Here is a 12366-nt window from a genome sequence, read left to right as displayed (position 1 = left end):
AATCAAGCATGTACCAAACCAAACACGAACCTTTTCCCCTCCTATTTTCTTAGCAGTCTTGCCTTCCACTCATGTCTCTATGACCCCCCCCAAATACGGATCAGATGCCATGGTCAGAAAGCCACAGCTTTGAGTTTTCCACCCAGCCCCACTGTGTCTCCTGAGCTACTGATTTAAACTGTCATGCTTCTTGAATTTCTCTGGTGCTTTGACTCCCCTTTTCTTCATGACAGTCTTGAGTATGTGTAACGTATCATTTGTATAGCAAATGATTTGTGTAACATATCATTTGTATAGCAAGCACCCATTCTCTCAGTGATTGTGGAAGACCAGGCATCTTGATTCCAGGACAACAGATATAATGGTGCAGCTAAAAACCACATGGGACTCTGACCCTCTACTGCCCTGTTGAGTGTCTGCACTGTTCTATCCTTCCGTGTGAGAAACGAGCACCTTCTGCATAGCTCAAGTGGGATGTGGGAGATTTCTCTTACTTGGGAGTTGAAGCCAAGAATTCAGCAAGTGTTCACGTTTTATATTGTGATTAAAAACTGCGTGCATTTGTTTAGTCAAACACAAGTTTGTATGCATGTTGCCCGGAAGAAAACTTGTCAATCGTTTTTAAAAACCACCTGTATACTAACGAATGTAATTCTCTTTAACTTTTCATTGGCTGAGAGATTTTATCAAAATATCCCTTTGCACTTATGTAGTGTCAAGTCAGCCTTGCTATTTCTCATTTAGGACAATTCTTGGTTAATATTTTCATGCATTCTTAGTCATGGTACCAGCTGCACAGGATTTTAGGGATTTTTTCTTTTGGGTCGATATTTTAAATTCTTATATACTTACGATCTTTGTCATTACCGTGATTGTAACACATTACTAAGACTAAGGCAATGACTTCATCAATGCCCTCCACTCAAAGACCACCAGGACCACACCTGTCGGCAGAGAGGATCACAGTGGATCGGGACATTGGATGACCACAACTCATGAAGGTGGGCGGAGGTGTCGGTGTGAGGGACACAGTGTGACATGTACCGCGTGAGGACGTGTTCTGACATGACGCATGCAGACGTGTGACAGATGATGGGGGCGTGTGGGAAGGGCTCCTTTATTCTGGACTAGATGCCGTCAGGAGGTACAGGTAAGTTTGTGATTGGAGATCTTCACACTTCTTGTCTAGAAAGCAGGCGGGATGCGGTGCAGCTCAAACTATGAATAAAGAGGCAGCATGGGGCGCCTGGGTGGTTCAGTCAGTTAAGCATCCTACTTTGGCTCAGGTCATGATCTCCTGGTTCATGAGTTCGAGCCCCGTGTCGGGATCTGTGCTGACAGCTCAGAGCCTGGAGCCTGCTTCGGATTCTGTGTCTACCCATCTCTCTGCCCCTCCCCTGCTCATGCTCTGTCTCTCTCTCTCAAAAACAAAATAAACATTTTTTAAAAATTTAAAAAAAGAAAAGAGGCAGCAGGCACATCAGCAAGAAGCAGGGAATATGTGGGGAGCTGTATGGACTGGACTCTATTTTTTAGCCTCTTTACACACATGACCATATCGTGGTCTTCATGTGCCTTGACGCATCACAGACAAGGGAGTGCCTCGTCCGAGGACAGGCGGGTGAAATGGTTTCTGCTCAGTGAATGTCACAGCCCAGTACCGAGCGCCAGGCCGGCTTCCGTGTCTGAGGCTATGACTGCCTCACTGACTGTGTGAACACGGACGTGCTGCTTACTCATATCCGGCAGTGTGTTAAATGTCCTCCTTAAGGGAACCCTGTCAGCACGTATAAATCTAGTTGCTAAAATGCTATACTTTTTTTCCCCTCTCCTTGTATGAGTAAACTGAGGCCTATAAATCTAGGTGAATTTTTAGAGGGCACCAAGCATAGGAACAACAACAACAAAACAAACAACTCAGGATTATGATTCAAATTTATCCTTTCTTTCCCAGACTCTATACTCGGTATCAGGTGCTAAAAGTTGAGCCCCCTCTTATGTGCCACACAGCCGGCTCAAAGCAAGGCAATGTTTGCTCAAAGCACACAATTATATTCCATGTTGATCCAGGCACTGCAGACACTTGCCCACATGTCCTCACACTCACTGCTTCCCAGCTGCCCATTTAGGCTCGTTCCCTTGGTGCCTCCCACAGTCACCCCATCTCTACGCACTGACTGTCCATCTCAGACCTGAGGATAAGGTTGTCTGTTGTCCTGGGCCTTCCTGTGCCCCCTCCTGTCATTGCCAAGACTGGGCAACCTTTAATGGCCACAGAACAGGTGCACCTTCAAGGCCTCTAAACATGTACTCAGTGGTTGTCCTGCAAAACTGCAGACTCAGAATCAGAAGGGCACTGCAAAGAAAAGGAACATAAATTCACAAACAAAACATCCTCTGAGTATTTGCAATTGTGAACTCTTTTTAGACAATGTTTAAAATCAGGGATTTCATGGTTTTTCTATGAACAAGCAAGAATCCCACATCAAATGTCACATACAGACTCTTTCCCACCAGTGCAGAAATTGCAATGTTGTTGTGATCCACACTTTCCATATTGTTAGGTCAGTGTGTTTTCATCCCATGACAAGGTCATTTTGGTGAACTGAGGACAGTAGACAGGAAAGCCCATTCTGACCCTGGTTGGAATGATAAGACATAAGCATTCCTCTCTGCAGACTGCACAGTGTACAGGTATCTCTATTTTCCATTTATGCTACCACATTCCTGTACATTTCCTTTACTGTTTCCTTCCCCACATCCCAGTGGGACTGCGGCTCCCCTTACACACCATCTCAGAATGAAACCCAACCTGAGATACAACCGGACTACGACCATGCCTGGGGCCAGAGAAGCATCCCTGGAGGCCATCTGACACAGCAATAGAAACTGATTTATGTCAATTGGGGGCAGATCAACAGAAGTATCAGTGGTTTGAAGGAAAAGAGAAAGGCATAGCCCATTTTTCCTCCACTAGAATTAATACAAGGATACATCGATGGGTGAAACATTACCAACCAATTACCCACCCATCACAGGAAGAAACCTCCTGTTGAACACAAATAGCATTATTCCTAGTAAGAACAAGTAAGGAAATAAGGACATGTTTCCATTCTGATACTGATTTTCATGTAAGCATCAAAGAGCTATTTGGAAAACACACATTGGGAACAGCATTTCCAGAAATTAATAGTGTCCTCAACGCAGTTATGCCTGGAGCTCCGCGTAAGAACTCATTCCCACCACAACTAAGACTCACCTCACCAACGACACTGTTCTAGTTGTTGACAGACAAGTAGGGAAGATGCGTGTCTGGCTCCCCATCCCACAATCTTAACCTGCAAGGCCAAGACTCCTGGTGTTCTTTGTCAAAGACCATTTCATAAGCAATATTGAGGTTTTCAAGATTAGGAGTGACAACGTCATTTTTATAAATAAAAAGTGGTAGTTGTAAAGGAGTTAAAGAAAATCACAGCAGAAAGCAAAACGTCAAAAGGTGTAAGTTTTGTGAGAACACAAAAGGGAAATAAAATAAAGGCAGGAGGCCAGCCGGAGATGCTCCTTGTTCAACCCCTGGCCACCTGCAGACTCAACAGGAAAAGACTTTACTGCCCTTACCCCATTGAGAAAACTTTCCCCTGCCCAGCAACAGTCTAGCCAATGAGAGGCTGTCACACCCCAATGAGACAGTCACAGCTCCGCCAATGAGAGATGGTGACAGCTCATTCAATGAGAAGCCACCATCTTCAAACTGCAGTTTGCTCAAATGGACTTTTTCTGTATAAGAGCTCCTCCCCTCTCCCTACTCCTCCTTTGCCTATAAAAGAGCATCCTCTCCTTTGTTCTCAGGTCCTGGGGGTCCTCGGACCATATGGGGAAAGGCAGGTCCCCTGCCAGGAGGATATATGGTAGAGGCCATGCAGCTTCCTCACAGGCAAAGATCTCAGCAGGCCCCATATTTCAGCCATGTTTGCTGGTATTGGAACAAGGACGTTAGGGGGCATGAGGGAGCAGTGAAACGTGGCGTCAGATGTATGTTTTGATTTACCATAGTCCCCGAACCACTGCTGCTACATGATAATGCTAAATTTTTCTGGGGCGGACTGGCACCAGCCACAGTCTCTGAGCATCTACAGCAGCACAGTCATGTGAACATTCCTGGGGGTAGGCTGGCACCCAGCCATTACTCAAAGATACCCTCCCCAGAGGGTCAGAGCAGGTTCAAGCCTCAGGGCCCTCAGAAGTGAGGGATTTGGAAACACAGCCCCATCTGAGATAAAATTCGGGAGGGAGGTGCTGCTTGGCAGGCTGAAGGCTTGGTTGCGGACAGTGTAGAAGCGGTGAGTGGATGGAAGCTGGAGACAAAGGAGGGATGCTTGGTTGCTAGTCGGCGAGAGCAGAGTTCTGATCCTAGAGACTGGGAAGCTGGGTGACACCATTTTCACCTCTTCTGAGCATGCACATACACTCATACATGTGACACACCAATCCACCCCCAGTAAGCTAAGCAGCACCACCTAGTGGAGTACAGAGCCATTACACCAAGCCCGGTCCAACTACACCAACCAAGCCCTAGAGGATCACCACAAGTCTCTCTGCCTGCTTAGTGTACAGACTATAAAATGCTTCATAGTTTGACTTCTAGGGAAACCAATGTAATTTCATTCAGATTTCATTCTGATTGCTGGTCCATCTATTCATTTTTTTCTTTTCTTATTCTTGAACAGAAAGAGAAAAAAATTATTTTTACTTTCCATTTTTATGAAGGAAGATTTTTCTATTTTTATTTTTTTTGTAAATTTTTAGTCTGTTTTACTTTCTTAATTTTATTTTATTTTACTGTATACATCCTTTTAAAATTTTTAAAGTTTTCTTTTTTCTTTCCTTTTTTTTCTATATTCTATCAAGCTCTTTCAACAACCAGATCAAAACACACTTAGAACCTAGCTTCCTTGGGGCGCCTGGGTGGCGCAGTCGGTTAAGCGTCCGACTTCAGCCAGGTCACGATCTCGCGGTCCGTGAGTTCGAGCCCCGCATCAGGCTCTGGGCTGATGGCTCGGAGCCTGGAGCCTGTTTCCGATTCTGTGTCTCCCTCTCTCTCTGCCCCTCCCCTGTTCATGCTCTGTCTCTCTCTGTCCCAAAAATAAAAAAAAATAAACGTTGAAAAAAAAAATGTATAAAAAGAACCTAGCTTCCTTTACTTGACTTTTTTGTGTTGTTTTTAATTTTTAATTTAATTTTTTATTTATTATTTTTCTTCCTCTAAAATGACAAAATCAAGGAATTCACTCCAAAAGAAAGAACAGGAAGAAATGACAGCCAAGGACTTAACACAGATATAAGTAAGATGTTTGAACTAGAATTTAGAGCCACGATAATAATACTAGCTTGGGGTGAAAAAAAAATAGAATACCTTTCTGCGGAGATAAAAGAAGTAAAATATAGTCAGGACAAAATTAAAAATGCTATAATTGAGATGCAATCTCAATGGTTCCCAAAGCAGCAAGGACGGATGAAGCAGAGCAGCAAATCAGCAATATAGAAGACAAACATGGAGAATGAAGCAAAAAACAAGAGGGAAACTAAGGCAAAAGAGCATGATATAAGAATTAGAGAACTCAGTGACTCATTAAAAAGGAGTAACGTCCAAATCATAGAGATCCCAGAAGAAGAAGAGAAAGAAAAAGGGGTCAAAGTTTTGTGTGAGCAAATCATAGTGGAAAACTTTCCTAACCTGGGGGAAGACAGACATCAAAATCCAGGAAGCACAGAGAATTCCCATTAGATTCAACAAAAACTGACCATCAACAAGGCATATCATAGTCAAATTAACAAAATATGCAGACAGGGAAAGAATTATGAAAGCAGCAAGGGAAAAAAGTCCTTAACCTATAAGGAAAGACAGATCAGGTTCGCAACACACCTAGCCACAGAAACCTGGCAGGCCAGAAAGAAGTGGCAGGATATATTCAATGTGCTGAATCAGAAAAATGTTCAGTCAAGAATTCTTTCTCCAGCAAGGCTGTTATTCAAAATAGAGGAGACATAAAGAGTTTCCCAGAGAAACAAAAACTAAAAAAGCTCCTGACCACTAAACCAGCCCTGCAGGAAATTTTAACAGGGACTCTCTGAGGGGAGAAAAGACAAAACAAAACAAAAACACCAAAAGCAACAAAGACTAGAAAGGCCCAGAGAACACCATCAGAAACTCCAACTCTACAGGCAATACAATGGCAATACATACCTATCTTTCAGTACTCACTCTAAATGTCAATGGACTAAAAGTTCCAATCAAAAGACATAGCTAAACAGAATGGATAAGAAAACAAGATCCATCTATATGCTGCTTATAAGAGACCCATTTTAGACCTAAAGACACCTTCAGATTGAAAGTAAGGGGGTGGAGAACCATCTATCATGCTAAAGGTTGCCAAAAGAAAGCTGGAGTAGCCACAATTGTATCAGACAATCTGGATTTTATTTATTTATTTATTAACATTTATTCACTTTTGAGAGACAGAGCACAAGTCGGGGAGGGGTAGCGAGAGAGAGCACCAGAATCGGAAGCAGGCTCCAGGCTCCGAGCTGCCAGCACAGAGCCTGACACGGGGCTTGAACCCACGAAGTGTGAGATCATGACCTGAGCTGAAGTTGGACGCCCAACCTACTGAGCCATGCAGGTGCCCCAGACAATCTAGATTTTAAAATTAAAGTGTAACAAGAGATTAAGAAGGGCATTATATCATAATTAGGGGGTCCATCCACCAAGATCTAACAATTGTGAACATTTAGGCCCCTAACGTGGTGCGCCCAAATATATAAATCAATTTACCACAAACATAAAGAAACGCATTGACGATAATACCATAATAGTAGGGGACTTTAACACCGCATTTACAACAATGGACAGAGCATCTAAGCAGAAACTCAACAAGGAAACAATGGCTTTGAATGACACACTGGACCAGATGGACTTAACAGATATATTCAGAACTTTTCATCCTAAAGCAGCAGAATACACATTCTTCTCAAGTGCACATGGAACATTCTCCAGAACAGATCACATACTGGAACACAAATCAGCCCTCAAAATGTACAAAAAGACTGAGATCATACCATGCATATTTTCAGACCATAGAGCTATGAAACTTGAAATCAACTACAAGAAAAAAAATGGAAAGACAACAAATACTTGGAAACTGAAGAACATACTACTAAAGAATGAATAGGCTAACCATGAAGTTAAAGAGGAAATTAAAAAGTACATGGAAGTCAATGGAAATGATAATACCACAGCCCCAAACCTCTGGGATGCAGCAAAGGCGATCATAAAAGGGAAGTATATAGCAATTCAGGCATTCCTAAAGAAGGAATAAAGGTCTTAGATACACAACCTAACCTTACACCTTAAAGAGCTTGAAAAAGAACAGCAAATAAAGTTCAAAACCAGCAGAAGATGGGACATAATAAATATTATAGTGGAAATCAATGCTATTAAAATAAAACAGGCAAGCAAACAAACAGTAGAACAGATCAATGCAACCAGGAGCTGGTCCTTTGAAAGAATTAACAAAATTGATAAACCCCTAGCCAGATTGATCATAAAGAAAAAGGAAAGACCCAAATAAATAAAAACACAAATGAAAGAGAGATCACAACCAACACTGCAGAAATACAAATAATAAATGAATATTATGAGCAATTAGATGCCAATAAAATGGGCAATCTGGAAGAAATGGACAAATTCCTAGAAACATATAACTACCAAAACTGAAACAGGGGGCGCCTGGGTGGCGCAGTCGGTTAAGCGTCCGACTTCAGCCAGGTCACGATCTCGCGGTCCGGGAGTTCGAGCCCCGCGTCGGGCTCTGGGCTGATGGCTCGGAGCCTGGAGCCTGTTTCCGATTCTGTGTCTCCCTCTCTCTCTGCCCCTCCCCCGTTCATGCTCTGTCTCTCTCTGTCCCCAAAATAAATAAACGTTGAAAAAAAAAATTTAAAAAAAAAAAAAAACTGAAACAGGAAGAAATAGAAAATTTGAACAGACCCAAAACCAGTAAAGAAATTGAATTAATAATCAAAAATCTCTAGGAGCACCTGGGTGGCTCAGTTGGTTAAGCATCTGACTTCAGCCTAGGTCATGATCTCACCATTCCCGAGTTCAAACCCTGTGTTGGGCTCTGTGCTGACAGCTAAAAACCTGGAACCTGTTTCAGATTTTGTGTCTCCCTCTCTTTCTCTGCCCCTCCCCCATTCATCTCTCTCTCTCTCTCTCTCTCTCTCTCTCTCTCTCTGTCTGTCTCTCTCAAAAATAAACAAACACTAAAAAAAAAAAAATTCTCCCAAAAAGACAGAGTTCTGGGCCAGATGGCTTTTCAGGGGAACTCTACTAAACATTTAAAGAGTTAACACCTATTCTGTTGAAGCTGTTCCAAAAAACAGAAATGGAAGGAAAACTTCCAAACTCATTCTATGAGGCCAGCATTACCTTCATTCCAGAACTAGACAAAGACCCCCTAAAAAGGAGAGCTACAGACTAATTTCATTGATGAACACGGATGCAAAAATTCTCAACAAGATACTAGCCAAATGGATCCAACAATACATTAAAAGAATTATTCACCATGATCAAGTGGGATTTATACCTGGAATGCGGGGCTGGTTCGATATCCACAAATCAATGCAGTACATCACATTAATAAAAGAAAGGACAAGAACTACATGATCCTCTCAACAAATGCAGAGAAAGCATTGACAAAATACAGCATCCTTTCCTGATAAAAACCCTCAAGAAAGCAGGGATAGAAGGATCATACCTCAAGACCATAAAAGCCATACATGAGAGACCCACTGCTAATATCATCCTCAATGGGGAAAAACTGAGAGCTTTCCCCCTAATGTCAGGAACACGACAGGGATGTCCACTCTCGCCACTGTTATTCAATATAGCATTGGAAGTCCTAGCCTCAGCAATCAGACGACACAAAGGAACAAAAGTCATCCAAATCGGCCAGGAGGAAGACATACTTTCACTCTTTGCAGATGATATGATTCTCTATATGGAAAACCCAAAAGATTCCACCAAAAAAGTGCTAGAACTGATCCATGAATTCGGCAAAGGCGCAGGATATAAAGTCAATGCACAGAAATCAGTTGCATTTCTATACACCAATGATGAAGTAACAGAAAGAGAAATCAAGGAATTGATCTCAATTTAAAATTGCACCAAAACACATAAAATACCTAGGAATAAACCTAATCAAAGAGGTGAAAAATCTATACACTGAAAACTTTAGAAACTTATGAAAGAAATTGAAGAAGACACAAAAAATGGAAAAATGTTCCATGCTCATGGACAGAACAAATAATGTTAAAATGTTGATACTACCCAAAGCAATCTACATGTTCAATGCAATCCCTATCAAAATAACACCAGCATTCTTCACAGAGCTAGAACAAACAATCCTAAACTTTGCATGGAACCAGAAAAGACCCCAAATAGCCAAAGCAATCCTGAAAAAGAAAACCAAAGCTGGAGGCATCACAACCCCAGACTTCAGGATGTATTACAAAGCTGTAATCATCAAGACAGTATGGTACTGGCACAAGAACAGACACTCAGATCAATGGAACAGAGTAGAGAACCCAGAAATGGACCCACAAACATATGGCCAACTAATCTTTGACAAAGCAGGAAAGAATATCCAATGGAATAAAGACAGTCTCTTCAGCAAGTGGTGCTGGGAAAACTGGGCAGCGACATGCAGTAGAATGAACCTGGACCACTTTCTTACACCACACACAAAAATAAACTCAACATGGATGAAAGACCTAAATGTAAGACAGGAAGCCATCAAAATCCTTGAGGAGAAAATGAGGCAAAAACCTCTTTGACTTCAACCACAGCAATTTCTTAGTCAATATGTCTCCAGAAGCAAGGGAAACTAAACCAAAAATGAACTATTGGGACCTCATCAAGATAAAAACTTGGAAACAATCAGCAAAACTAAAAGATAACTAATGGAATGGGAGAAGACATTTTCAAATGACATATCAGATAAAAGGTTAGTATCCAAAATCTATAAAGAACTTATCAAAGTTGAGCATGAAAAAATGCTCAACATCACAGAAATACAAATCAAATCAATACAAACACAAATCAAAACCACAATGAGATACCACCTTAAACCTGTCAGAATGGCTAACATTAACAACTCAGGCAACAACAGATGTTGTCAAGGATGTGGGGAAATGGGAACTCTTTTGTACTGCTGTTGGGAATGCACACTGGTGCAGCCACTCTGGAAAACAGTATGGAGGTTCCTCAAAAAATTAAAAATAGAACTACCCTATAACCCAGCAATTTCACTACTAGGTATTTATCCAAAGGCTACAGGTGTGCTGTTTCAAAGGGACATATTCACCCCAATGTTTATAGCAGAGCTATCAACAATAGCCAAAATATGGAAAGAGCCCAAGTGTCCATCAACAGATGAATGGATAAAGAAGATGTGGTGTGTGCATATACACACACGTATACATACATACATACATACATACATACATACAATGGAGATTACTCAGCAGTCAAAAAGAATGAAATCTTGCCATTTGGAACAACATAGATGGAACTACAGGCTGTTATGCTAAGCAAAATCAGTCAGACAGAGAAAGAGAAATATCGTATGACTTCACTCATATGTGGAATTTAAGATACTAAACAGATGAACATAGGGGAAGGGAAGCAAAAATAATATAAAAAGAGGGAGGGGGAAAAACATAAAAGACTCTTAAATATAGAGAACAAACTGAGGGTTGCTGGAGAGGGTTGTGGGAGGGGGAGTGGGCTAAATGGGCAAGGGGCATTAAGGAGGACACCTGTTGGGATGAGCACTGGGTATTATATGTAGGGGATGAATCACTGGATTCTATTCCTGAAACCATTATTGCACTATATGCTAACTAGCTTGGATATAAATTTAAAAATAAAATAAGAAAAGTCTCACTTTTTACTGACAGCATATGAAATCTCTCCACACAAAAATTTTAAAAAGTGTAGCTTCTGGTATTATTACAAAGAGCCAGGATTTTGGAAGAAATCTTCAAATGTAAGCACTCCATCCACCTGCATCCCTCCACCTGGTCTTTCGGACATCCTCCTCATTCCCAGTGACAGGGCTCCAGGGAACCACAGGGGCTCTTCCCAGCTGTCCGTCTTAATCAGCTTGTGGAACCACCTGCACATTGGGAATGAATCTCTGTCCTTGTTGACACCAGAAGTACACTCTTGGTCCCCAAACCCCTGCTGTAATGCAGCCCCTGCCTGGAAGGATTAATATAGTTCCAGTATTTTTTTTTTGGGGGGGTGGGGTGTCTAAAAAAAATCTGAAAAAATTCCTGTCTGTGAGCCTATTCCTTTTGTCCAGGACATTTGCGAGAAACTCACCGTCTTTTTCTCCTTTCTTCCTCCTCTATTCACGTGTTAGGCAGAGATTTCTTAGAACAGGATCATGACAGAATTTCTTTCCTCCAAAAGGGAGACATAATTCTAAACTTTGACAGTAGTAATCAGATTAACCAACCAGGGAGATCAAATGACCCTTGAACACATTTTATCAGCTCTATCTCTGAGGCACTAGGGTGGAATCTGGGGACGCTAACCATTTCTTTCAACTGGATCACCTACCATCGTCTTTCTGGGAAGCATCCTCAACTGATATTGGCAGAATCGCAGTGTAGCTGCTATGAATATAAAATTGTATTTTTCAAACCCTCCTGGCAGAATGGAATGAGACAATATACTACAAATAAAGAGGCTCTTCAGGGCATCAGGCCCATCCTAAGAACAGAAGGCTCAGGTGCTCAGAATCCCCTATACAGTTTCCTGTAGTGCCTCTTTCACTTGGCAGAACCTAATGGATGATAACGGATGTCTGTCCAAGACGTCTCAGCAATAAATAACATCTTTATCCCTCCAAGCTCTGTTGTTCTTAAGCCCTATTGGCTACTGGCATGCACTGCCACTGAGAGCAAATTCTTCAGACCACATTTGGATCCAAAGAAAACTCATGACAGCTTAATGCTGACCCGTCCCCTTTTGACTCCCCATGGCATTTTACATGCCACTCCTCTAAACAATAAAGATTTTTCATAGTTTACTGATGTGTTTTTTTTTTTTTAAAGGAGGAAAACAGTAAATATTAGGTTGGGTATGCTTTTGCAAATCCTTTTTTTTTTTTTTTTGAATTCCATTTTATTATTTTTTTACATTACCTCTACACCCAGTGTGGGGCAAAAACCCACAAGTCCAAGACTAAGAATTACATGCTCTACTGACCGAGTCAGCCAAGTGCCCTGCAAATCCTTTTA

This window comes from Prionailurus viverrinus, chromosome A2 (genome assembly GCF_022837055.1).
Source record: "Prionailurus viverrinus isolate Anna chromosome A2, UM_Priviv_1.0, whole genome shotgun sequence".
Lineage (NCBI taxonomy): Eukaryota > Metazoa > Chordata > Mammalia > Carnivora > Felidae > Prionailurus > Prionailurus viverrinus.
The sequence above is the reverse complement of the archived record's forward strand: the minus strand, read 5'-3'. Positions refer to the sequence as shown.